The 12,263-nt window shown below is 40.7% G+C and overlaps 1 long non-coding RNA gene and 1 pseudogene across 1 annotated transcript; both read right to left on the reverse strand.

The window, feature by feature from the left end:
* Window positions 1–907: 907 nt before the first annotated feature.
* LOC125347856 lies at window positions 908–7,530 on the reverse strand. The gene is made up of 3 exons (XR_007210274.1): window positions 7,385–7,530; window positions 3,541–3,545; window positions 908–919 (listed from the first exon to the last, which is right to left on the reverse strand). It is a non-coding gene; the product is annotated as an uncharacterized LOC125347856 (long non-coding RNA).
* Window positions 7,531–9,146: 1,616 nt separating this feature from the next.
* On the reverse strand, window positions 9,147–10,582 carry LOC125347567 (annotated as a pseudogene).
* Between the last annotated feature and the right edge of the window lie 1,681 nt (window positions 10,583–12,263).

The raw sequence follows: 12,263 nt of genomic DNA on the forward strand, positions 1-12,263 counted from the left end.
GGCTCAAGTGGTAGAGTGCTAGCCTTGAGCAAAAGGAAGCCAGGGACAGTGGATCAGGCCCTGAGTTCAAGCCCCAGAACTGGCAAAAAAAAAAAAAAAAAAAAAAAAAGGATTAACCATACTTTGTTTTTCTCCATTAAAAGTATATTCCAAGTCTGGCTCTAGTGTCTCACATTATAATTGTAGCTACTCACCAGTCTGAGATATGAGGATTTCAGTATGAAGCCAGCCAGCACAAAAGAAAAAGTCTGTGAGACTCTTACCTCCAACTAATCACAAAAAAGGATGGAAGTCGACCAGTGGCTTAAATGACAGAGTGCCAGTCTTGATAGCACCCAGGCCCTGAGTTTGACCCCATGACTGGCATACACATATACACAAAATGTTTATTCCAGTATAATTTCTATCTTGGTACTAAAAATGGAACTCTTTACATAACACATAGGTGCCAACACCTAATATTTCATTTTGTTAAAACTAGACAATTTTATTATTCTTTAGGGAGGCTTTTTAATTACTTTACCACTTCAAAATGACATTTAATTTTGAATCATTTTCCCATCTTTCATAAAAATGCACACATTTTCAAGAAACTCATTTGAAATATTTTTTAAGTTGCAAAGCCTGAACTAAGGAAATCAACTATCCAAAAACAAACAAATGATTAAAAAAAAAGCAGATCAAATTGACCATAATGTTCATCATATGGAATCACTGACTCATCACCTCTTCCTGCTATGACCAAAATGTGTACCTCCAAAATTCATATGCCAAAATACTAGTCCTAAAGATGATGGATGGAAGCTGGACCTTTAGAAAATGGATGAAGATATGAAGGTAGAGCTTCCATGATTGGCATTAATGCCCATATTTAGAAAATCTCCAAAGAAATGCTTTTGTCTCTTGGGTGACATAGACACTACCAGCCATGACAAAGTGTGGTCTTACAAGACCTCGAATTTGCATACACCTTCATTTTAGCATTCTCAGCCTACTGAGCTGGGAAAACTCTTTCTACTGATGATAAGCTGCCCAGTTTGTGATATTTTATTTTTGCAGCTGTCCAAACACCCCCTCTTACTTATAATTGTGTCTTACAAGATCTAATACAAATGTGAAACTTATGTGTGGGAAACTGTAAATGCAGAGCCATAAGGTCGGCCTTAGAGAACTGGAACACCATTCTCTGTCCTTTGGAATGCTGAGGGCAGCCCTGTCAAGACCTACTGTGCTTAGCATTACAGTAGCCACAGTTTCCACCCTCTGCAGGAACTTGGAGCCTGTAGGTGGCCTATGCAAATTGGCTGTTGTCTTTCAACTCTTGTTTAAGGGAAGTTGCCAATCCTAGGATTGCCCCCCCCAAAAAAAAAATAACTGGTACCCTTATCTCTTTAAAGTAGTCTCTTTGATGTAGCAAACTTTCTGCATGTACTCTCTTGTTTGATAATGAATAAAGCCCTGTCCATGGGACCCTTGCAATCTGTTGATGGATTGAGGCAGCAGGTCCCCTGGAACCCGGAAACCAATTCCACGGTCTGGTCTTCATCATTGCTTTGCTCCCGGCCTTGCTCCCAGCTGCAGAAGGACAAGGCGCTTGTGACAGTTTGCAACACATATGAAGCTACGTTCTAAGTTGAAATGATCTACCACATACAACACTATCTGTGGAAAAGGTAAGAGTTTTTAGCTTCTTTTTTGAGGTATGGAAGACAGACCACAGAAGTAGAGTTAGAGCTCCTGGGCAGGTGAGGCATTGGAAGATGTTCTAATTTTAGAAACTCTTTCAGGTACATGGTAGGAATCTCAGACTATCTGTGTTAACTAGTGGAAAGCACACAAAAGACATTAAAACAAGTTCTTAGACATCAGTCAGACCTGGAACCTCAGCTATCCAGGATAAAACCACTGAAGATTGATGCAAAGCAGTTTCTAAACCAGGTATGTAGATAGGATAGATAAGAGGATATGAGTCAAAAGCAATGGATGGAATTTACAGATTAAGAAAAATGCTTGTCATTTATACTGAGCAGCATGACTCTGAAACATGACTCTAACTAGCAGGAAGCTGCTACTATATTTGCCACTAAGTGGAAGTCAAGGTCAAGTTTAAATAGATTTAGCTTTAGAGCTGCATGTCAATAGATCATGCTGAAATATGTAGATATGCCTATGATTCATTTGCCACATCTATTATTCTTATACCACTTTTGTGCACCTCATTCTATTCTGATCTACCTATTATGTCTGGTATGCAGTCCAGCTGCCATTGGATCCAAGATTTTGATGACTTGTCTATAGAGTCAGAATTGAAACTAGAATCTGAGGCTCATAACAGCCAATCTGCCTTTTTTCTTCTGTTCGAGGTGTCTGCTCATAGTTTCTGTAAAGGGCCTTTATGAGAGACTGATTGTGTCCCTACAGCCTATGAATTCAGATGTTGAATTCTTACCCTAGTCTCTCATATTATGGTCTTCTTTGGCTATCTGGTTGTTACAGAAGAAATCAAAATTTAAATGAGGCACTAGAAAAGTCCCTAATCCGGTATATCTGGAGTCCTGGAAAGAAGAGGAAATTGGGAGACAGATAGGCCCAAAGGAAGATGATGTAAAGCCACAGGAAGACAGGCTGGGTGGAGTGGCTCATGGGCTTTGGAAGCAGAGATGAGGAGGTTTACAATTTGAGACCAGTCTTGGCAAAAAGTAAGTGAGGTTCCAACTCAATAAGAAAGCTGGATATGGTGGGATCTGCCTATTACCTCAGCTACATGTGAAGTGTGAGAAGGAGTGTTGTACAGGCCTGAGCAAAATTGGAGACTCTGCCCAAATAGTAAATAGAGCAAACAAAGGTAGAAAGAATGTGTCAAGTAGTGGAACACCTGTCTAGCAATCATTGTGTCCTGAGTTCAAATACCAGTACCACAAAATACCGACACAAAAGAGAATGTGATCCTCTACAAGCCAAGGAGAAGCCTGAAACCCTCTTCCCTTGAAGCTGTCAACTTTGTGAATAACCTCATCTCAGACGTGCAGAATTCAGAAATGTGAAACAAGAATGTTATTGTTTGAGCCACCCAGTCTGTGGTGTTTTGTTACAGTAGACTTAACCAACTAATAAGACCGTAAGTGAATGAATTTATCAAAATGACTGGACTTTACCATTATAGCACAAAACAAGCCATAAATAATGAGCAAATGACTGGGTAAAGAGGCATACCAACAAAATTCTATTTATAAAAACAGCCATGTGGTCTGTAGTTTGCCACGGCTACTCTGTAATTTTGAAAATGAGTGCAAAGAGGCTGTGACTTGGCGAGTTTAAGAATAGAGGTGGAGGGAGCTGGGCACCATGAATGTGGAGAGCAGAGGCCAGTGGCCGCCACACCCTGCCCCAGAGAGGTCCCACAGCTTCGAGTGACACGTACAGACTCCAGGACCAGTAAGTTCCGCATTGGGCTGCCTCCCCCCGCCCCAAACAGGAGATCAACTCTGGCAGAGACCCCCAGAACTTGACTTGGACCTCATTGTAAGGGGACAAAGAAACCAGAGCTCCCCCCTTCCCCTCCCTGCCCCAAGGGAACAAAAGATTCCCCTATGTGGTGGCACTAGGACCCTACATCTCCTGGGAGAACACAGGAGCTAGCAGCGGGTGGAACAATTCCCAACAAAGTTGCTTGGGGGGACACAGTTGGCCAGCATCCATCAACACCCCAGCTGGGTGGTCTGAATTTGTGTGCACCAGCCCCCCCTCCCCAGCAGGAACTCTGGGGCTGGTGGGCATCTGAGCTCCAGCTGAGGCACTTGGGTTTACACAGACTATCTGAACAGCAGACTCACTTGTGCTTGTGTGCAATACCAGCCCAGCAGGGTCACCTGGGCATGAGCACATGCGCCCCCCCATAGTAGAGACGCAGGAAGGCCGTGGGCACCAACCCTCCCGTACCCCCAGAGACACTTGAACCAACTTGGGGTCATGCATACCGTCCCCCAGCAGAATCACGAGAGGGCACAAGCACCCCCTCCCCCCCCAAACAGCCTGGGAGTGCACGCTCCCAGAAGAGGCATGTGAGCTCACATGCACACGCCCACCAGCAGTTTGGGGTTTGAACGCACCTACCCCCCATCCCCCAGTAGGACCACGCAGGTTAGCATTCTGGCCCTATAGCAGGAGGGCCCTGCACCTGATCCCCTGCAGAAGCACACAGGAGGCCGTGCCATCCCTCAGCAGCAGCACTTGCTCTGATAGGTGCAATCCACACAGGTAGACGTGCCACCCCTCAGCAGCAACAATGAGAGGCGTATTCCCACACAAGTCAGCAAGCCACCCCTCAGTGGCAACACTCACTCTGATAGGCACACTCTAGAGCCACAGCAACTAGCAGGGAAAGAAACAAAAAAGAGAAAAGTCTCCACGCCATGTTGAATTGGCAACCCGCGAACCTCCAACAGAGGCTCACAAGGGTCAGCACAGCATGGCGGAAGAGCATGGACCTGCAGAGAAAGATACAGAACCTACCCACCCTTAACTGCAGAGGTGGCGACCACATTGGCAGCAGCTAAGGTGGGCACACTCACACATAGGGCAGAAAGGTACAACCGTGGAGCTCAAACCCAGAGCCAGGATACAATCAAGTCAGTCAGTCCATCACAGGCACAAGGCCAAGGCAAGGCGGCCACCTACAGGCCAGCAAAAGGAAGTGCAGGGGGGAATCAATAATCCATAACTCCTTCATCCCAGATGCATAAATCACAAAGAAATATTACAAACTTTATGAAAGGTCAAGTCAACTCACCAGCTCCAAAAAACAGTGCAACTGAAGAGAAGATGGAGAATAAAAAAACACTTCAGGCTATGATGGTAGAAATGACCAAAAGCATCAGGATTGAATTCCAAAAACTATTTCAGGAACACAGAAAGGAATTCTCGAGGGAACTTCAGGAAGTGAAGAAAGAAATGGAAGTAAAAATAGCTACAGTCCACTCCTCATTTAAAGAAGATCTTAACATCCTGAGAACCTAAGTGCATGAAAAAATAGAATCAAAATTCAACTCATTAAAAGAAGTAATTACCACATTGATAGCTGATCTAGCAACCATAAACAGCTCACTTGCCACAATGCAAACTACACTGGAAGCTACTTCTCAAAGGATTGATCATATGGAATCTAGAGTGTTAATTTTGGAAGACAACTCAGCTGATAAGGATCAGAAGATTATTACACTCCAAGAAACTGTCAATCTTCATGGCAGACTAATCCAGGAGATAGTGGACAGGGAGAAGAGATATAATCTGTGTATAATCAGAATAGATGAAGGAGATGAGTATCAGAGTAGAGGTATACAACACATATTCAATAGATTTATTACAGAGAATTTCCCCAATCTCAAAAGGGAAAACCTTACCCAAATAACAGAAGTGTATAGAACACCTAGTATACTAGACCCTAGAAGAAACACCCCCAGATACATCTTAGTCAAGGTATCAGACCTTAACAACATGGAACATATCCTGAATGCAGTCAAAACAAAGAAAGAACTGTACTACAATGGGAAAAAGATCAGAATCACGGCAGACCTCTCCACACAAACTTTCAAGGCATGAAGGGCCTGGAAGAACACCATCCAAGTCCATAAGGCCAACAACTGCCAACCCAGACTTAGGTACCCAGCAAAATTACAATTTACTTTCTATGGAGAAACAAAAACCTTCCATAATAAGGAAAAATTAAAGGAATATATGAACAAAAAGTGAACACTACATTGAATTCTAAGAGGAGAATGTCACCCAATAGAAGACAGCCAAGACCAAGGAAACCCAGTATTCAGAAGCCAATAAGAAAGCATCTTAATAAACACAAGAAAGAAAGGAAAGAAGCCAAATACAGGTTAATAGGAAAAGGGAAGGGAAAAAACCCACACCTATCCATAGTAACTATAAATATCAATGGACTCAAATCTCCCATCAAAAGAAAAAGGATGGCAGAGTGGTTCCACAAACAAGACCCATCCATCTGTTGTCTTCAAGAGACCCATCTCACAGCAAAATACAAACAGGCTCTGAGTGAAAGAATGGAGCAAGATCTTCCAAGCAAACACACCTACCAAAATGGCAGGGGTAGCCATCCTGATCTCAGACAAGCTAAACTTCTCGTTAAAATCAGTTCAAAAAGACAAAGATGGTTATTACATATTAATACAGGGGAAAATCCAGGGAGAAGATATCACAATAATAAACATATACTCACCAAACCAAGAGGTCCAAAATATGTCTAACAAATGATTTCAGAACTACAGAACAAGATAGATCCAAATGTAATACTAGTGGGAGACTTTAATACTTCACTATCTCCAAGAGACAAATCCAACACACAGAGATTAGCGAGGGAGTCAAAGACTTAAGTAACATCATATCCCACATAAATCTGACATATCTGTACAGAGTATTTCACCCTACAGAGACCCAATACACATTCTTCTCAGCAGCCCATGGAACACACTCCAAAATAGATCATATCATAGTCCATACAAACAGCCTCAACAAATACAAGAGCACTGAGATTTTCCCATGTATTCTATCTGATCGCAGTGGAATCAAGCTAGCCCTTAATAACAAGGGATACTGCAGAAACTACACAAACACTTGGAGGCTAAACTCCTCACTGCTATCTAACATTTGGGTCGCAGAGCAAATTAAGGATGAAATTAATGAGTTCATAAATCACAACAACAATGAAAATACATCACAAAGAAACCTATGGGATACAGCAAAGGCAGTGCTGAGGGGCAAGATCATTGCCCTCAGCTCACACATTAAAAGAATGGAATCAGATCAGGTGAATAACCTCATGATGCAGTTAAAATGGCTGGAAAAACAAGAAAAAAAATTGAATCTAAAATGACTAGGAGGAGAGAGATTACAAAGATCAAAACAGAGATAAATGAAATTGAGAATAGAAAGCTCATTCAACAAATAAATAAAACTAAAAGCTGGTTCTTTGAGAAAATAAATTTGACAGACCCCTTGCAAGACTTATACAAAAAGAAGAGACTCATATCTGTATGATCAGGGATTCCACTGGAAAAATTACAACAAATACACAGGATATTCAATCAATTATAAGGAACTATTTTCAGAACCTTTACTCATTAGAGAATGAAAATTTTACAGAGACGGATCAATTCTTAGAGAAGTACAAACTGTCCAAACTGAGTCTAGGAGAAATAAACCAATTAAATAAACCAATAACCTACAATGAGATACAGGAAGTAATCAAGAGCCTTCCAACATAGAAAAGCCCAGGCCCAGATAGATTCACCAATGAATTCTATAAAACCTTCAGGGAGGAGCTAATACCAATGCTCCTCAAACGCTTCTACAAAATAGAAACGGAGAAATCCCAAACTCATTCTATGAAGCTAATATCATACTCATCCCCAAACCAGGCAAAGACCCAACAAAACAAGAGAATTATAGACCAATATAACTTATGAACACAGATGAAAAACTCAACCAAATATTAGAATCCAGAAACTGATCAAGCCCCAGGACCTGGGGAATATATATGCATATATGAATACATGCATGTATATATATATATATATATATATATATATATATATATATATATATATATATATATATATATATATATCCATACTCTGGTCCCCAACCTTCAGCTTCCACAACTCTTAAAGGATAGATTTCTGTCATTAAGTCGCTACCACCTGGTCTATAGTGAAGCTGACTGAGAAGCTTCTAGAAGAGTCCTGAAGAGAAACTTGCACTCAACAAGGTATCCATCAAGCACAGAATCCAGTCAGCCTGCCTTGAAGACTGAGCCACCAAACCTAAACTGAGAAGTGAGATTGGCTATGAGTCAGTTCAGCCAACCCAGCCTCTGGCATGGTCCTGATGCAGGGGTGGGGGTGGGGGGAGGAGAGGGGAGCTGGCTGAAGAATAAAAGCTGGTTTCTGGTAGGAAGATACAGCAAGCATCCTGATAACAGCTAATGAGGCCCCCTAGCCAGCCCCAGGGTTGTTGTCAGGTTCTTCTGATCTACATTTGTATGGCCTAGATAACAACTATAAGACTAGCTCCATCATTAGCAGCTCTAAGGAAACAAGGAAACCAAACAGAGACTCATCTAATTTGCCAACAAAGTAGATCTCTTACTGTGAACAATACCTACTTACAGCCATTTGGTTAATGTCTTCTTGTTGCCTCTGCCTCATTCTAGGATAGGGAGAAAGACTGCATTACAAGCCAGGAGCTAATGGCTCACACCTGCAATCCTAGCTACTTAGGAGGCTAAGATCTGGAGGATATATCAGCAGTCTGGAGGTTCCTCAAAAAACTTAACATAGACCTTCCCTATGACCCATCTATACAACTCCTGGGCATCTACCCTGAGCATCACAAGCTAAGATGCCATACAGTCTTGACTCCAGGCATTCACACACTGGAGGATAGTCTCAGGGGAGGAACACAAAGTCACAATGCCTCTGTGCCTCTAATCACACAAAAAATTTATCAAAATAAACTGCAGGAAATGGAAAAAAAAAGAATAGAAGCATATGTGGATGAAACAAGTTCATGCAAAAGTGGAAAAAAACTTAACAATGAAGGTGTCTCAGACCCCTTCTGAAATCCCTCCTATCTAGTTTGCAGTGACTGTCAGTGATTTGCACACAGGAACATCATCATGGGTTAAGAATAGTCAGTTCTAGTCACAGTGTAAATGATAACATTTTGTCACATTTTATGACTGAGTAGTGTTTCATTGTATGCATGTAGCACACAATTGCATATATAATATAATTTTGATTACAAATGTCTAAATGTATCATTTGGGAAGGGATTTAAATATGTGTTGCATTTGAACTATGCATACTACTTCTGCATGTTCTAACTGGAATTTAAAATTGGAAATGTTTTTCAAATTCTGATCTCTGATTTTATGAAATAGGAACTATTTTGAGGGTACTATCTTCTTTAGGGCAACAATATGAAGTACCAAACATGAGTGCCTTATTAGTTAAAATAGTTTATTTCTTATAGTTCTAAAGACTAAAAAAGTATGAGGTCAAGGCATGTGGACCATTGGATTTTTTTTCCAACGGGGCATTTTATTTGTATGTATGTTTTAATCCCTAGGAAAAGAATCCCAAGATTTTCCCTTCTGTGTGTTTATCTCTTGCTTCTTCATGGCTCATGAGGCCAGCTGAAATCCTCAATACAATGAAGCCAAACAGAAGGGATGGGATCAGAATATAGTGCCATGTTTTCTAGGTCTTTGAGCTGCACCTTAAGGCGAGGGTTGATCGTTGCACACTTGTTGAACCTGCCTGTGAGCTTTAACCATTTCTCCCAACTCTGTGGTAGTCAATGGTTTCAAATTCGCCAGTGTAGCCATGAGACGGACAATGGCTGGGAAGCACAGCCTGATGAGGACCTGGCTTTTGCCTCTTCTTGGCACCGTTGATGCTCTTGAGGGCATCAGCCAACATGTTCATGCACACGATGGTGGCAGAACAGAAAGATGGCAGAAACAGAGCTGGGGAGGAGTCATTGGGTTCTCATAAGGACTCTTTTTGAGTTGTAGCCTGCTGATTTCTCTTGTGCTGGCCTCCTCTCCCTCTCTCTCTCTACCCTCGCTCTCCCTTCCCCTTCCCTTCCCTCTCTTCCTCTCATTTCCTTTCTCTTTCTGTTTACTGTTTGGGATTCATCCCATTATGTTGCCCAATATGGTATCAAACTGTCGAACTTAAGTGACCCTCTAGCCTCTACTTCCCAAGTCCTGGAATTACAGGTTATGCAACCTTCTTCTTATTGTTATAAAGACATTTATCTCTCTATAGACATTCCACATTCTTGTCCTAATTACCTCCCAAAGCTATTCCTCTTCAAGGATAGGGCACCACCAATATGTGATTTCATAGATAAAATCATTCAGCCCATAAAATCAATAGTGCAGACAACATGAACTAAGTTTCTTTCTGTTTTATACATTTCAATTGTTTGTGGAAAGCTGGAAGAATATAGAATCATAGGAAAAAATTGCAACCTGTGAGCCACAATGAGGAAGAAAGCCCCTAAGTATTTTCAGTAGCAAGCCTATATCTTTCCAGATCGTTTCTTTCTAGAAATTATATTAAGGATTTTGGCATTTGCCATTAGGTACTTTTTATAATTTGATAGAAAATTTATTATCTTTTCCCCCAAATTCAAATTTTATTTTATTATTTTTATATTTTGGCAGTACTGGGGATTGGACTCACACTTGAGCCATACTCTGAGCCCTTTCACTTTCATTTTGTTTGTCAGTCTTAGTTTTGCCCCTTTGAGAATGTATTACTCCAACTTCCCAAGCTTTATTTTTGTTCTGTAGTTTTATGATGCTACTCCTAAATTTAGTATTGATTTGAACAATCAGAGTTAGACTAAAATGTGCACTATCCATCAATCCTACCTTAACAAAACTTGACAGATTCTCTCTTAATCTTTCCCCATTTTTGCTCCACAGTCCTTAGTATCTCCATTGTCCCACTCCTATGAGTGACTTTTTGGTGGACTTACAGTAAGGCATGATGGGCATCCTACATTATGAACTTTTCATCTCCTTCTTTGCATCCAACCACCAATGCGTGCTGCAATAGTTGTGAGTTATTTCAAGTCTACATCTTAACAGCAGGAATAATGACTTTAATGCTACATATTCATCTCAAGAAGTAATAAAACACAGGAATACAATGTTTTCCTTTATAAGAATAGGCTATTATTTGTCAGTACTAACATTATTTTGACTATTCTTCTCATCAATCATCTTTGATGAACAGACTTTCCTCTTCAGTTCCACACCTCCCGTTTCTCATGGTGACATGTTCTTTGGGAGGCTTAGTTCAGCTGCTGAGGAAGACTCTGCTTCCTTTCATCATGCATAGCCAGCATGATGTCTACTGTGGGCATTAACTGTTAATGTAAGTAATAATGATAAGAAATTGCTCATTTCAATGTATCATATTTTTAAACAGTTTTGTCTTTTTTACACAAATGATAAATAGAAGGCAACAAGTTCTGCCTTTGGGCACATGATTTCTGAATGAAGGCATCTTCCTTTTAGTGAACAGCCAAAGGTATGTTGATTTGATACCTTCTAGCCCAGTGGCTCTGTTACATTTACAGGGTATTTCCTCACTTTTCTGCCTTTCTTATGATGGAATGAAACAACAAGGAATGAGAAAATTAGGGATACAAGCTAGTTGGTGGAAGGAAAACACAATGAAACATTGCAAGGCTTTTCCTGATGCCTCTGGCCACTAAGGAGAGCAGCATCCTTATGGCCTATTGAGCTAGGGGCATACTGTTCAAGAGGTGTGTGTGTGTGTGTGTGTGTGTGTGTGTGTGTGTGTGTGTGTGTGTGTGTCTGCCTGAATGGCTCACTAAGAGACTATGTGTGCCATATTGGTTACACAGGTCATCTGTTTCATATGCCTTCTGTGAGATGGAAGAGAAATGTGTGATGCACTGTAGAGGAACTTGAAATGACTGATGATATTGTCACAGATGTGGCTTGGGTTTGCATATTAACCATCATACTTCTCTCTGCTATGTCTCCTATACATCCTAGGGAAAAATGTAAAGCAGAACAACTGGTTAGGTAGAAAGCAGAGATGTATATTACATAGCAAGTTAAGTCTGACTTTTTTCTCAGAGAGAGTCAAACTAAGACAGGAAAAGATAGACTCCTCACTCAGGCTCTACTCAGTAGGACTGATTCTGAAGCCATTCTAGAATTAGAAAATAGATCCCTTATCCTTTGAGTCTGAACTATATTCTCAGTATTACAATACTATTTGTTATATAACATTTGTATAGGATTTAGTTGTTTTATGTTCCATGAATGACTGAGTTTGGTGTTTGTAATATTTTAGCACAGTTTACTAGTAAAAATAGAGTTTACATGAAAAGAGTAAAGAAAAAATTATTTAAAAAACACAAATTTGAGTTGGTGTCAAACTCTAAATGAGTCTGACTGTGCTCTGAGCACTGGACATTATCTGAGGATTGATGAGCAGCCAGAAGTTGATGGTCCTTGGCTGAAACTCGGGTCATTAACTCCAACCAGTCATTAATTGCCTGGAAATGTCCTGGGCTGAGGTCATTATTGCTATTATAAGCTGAATTAATGCTCTGTGCTTTAGCCAATAAGATTATTTGAATTATCTTTATTGTCCATTCAATTTATAATTATAAAAATGTACCACAGG

This window comes from Perognathus longimembris, chromosome 3 (genome assembly GCF_023159225.1).
Source record: "Perognathus longimembris pacificus isolate PPM17 chromosome 3, ASM2315922v1, whole genome shotgun sequence".
NCBI classification, from domain to species: domain Eukaryota; kingdom Metazoa; phylum Chordata; class Mammalia; order Rodentia; family Heteromyidae; genus Perognathus; species Perognathus longimembris.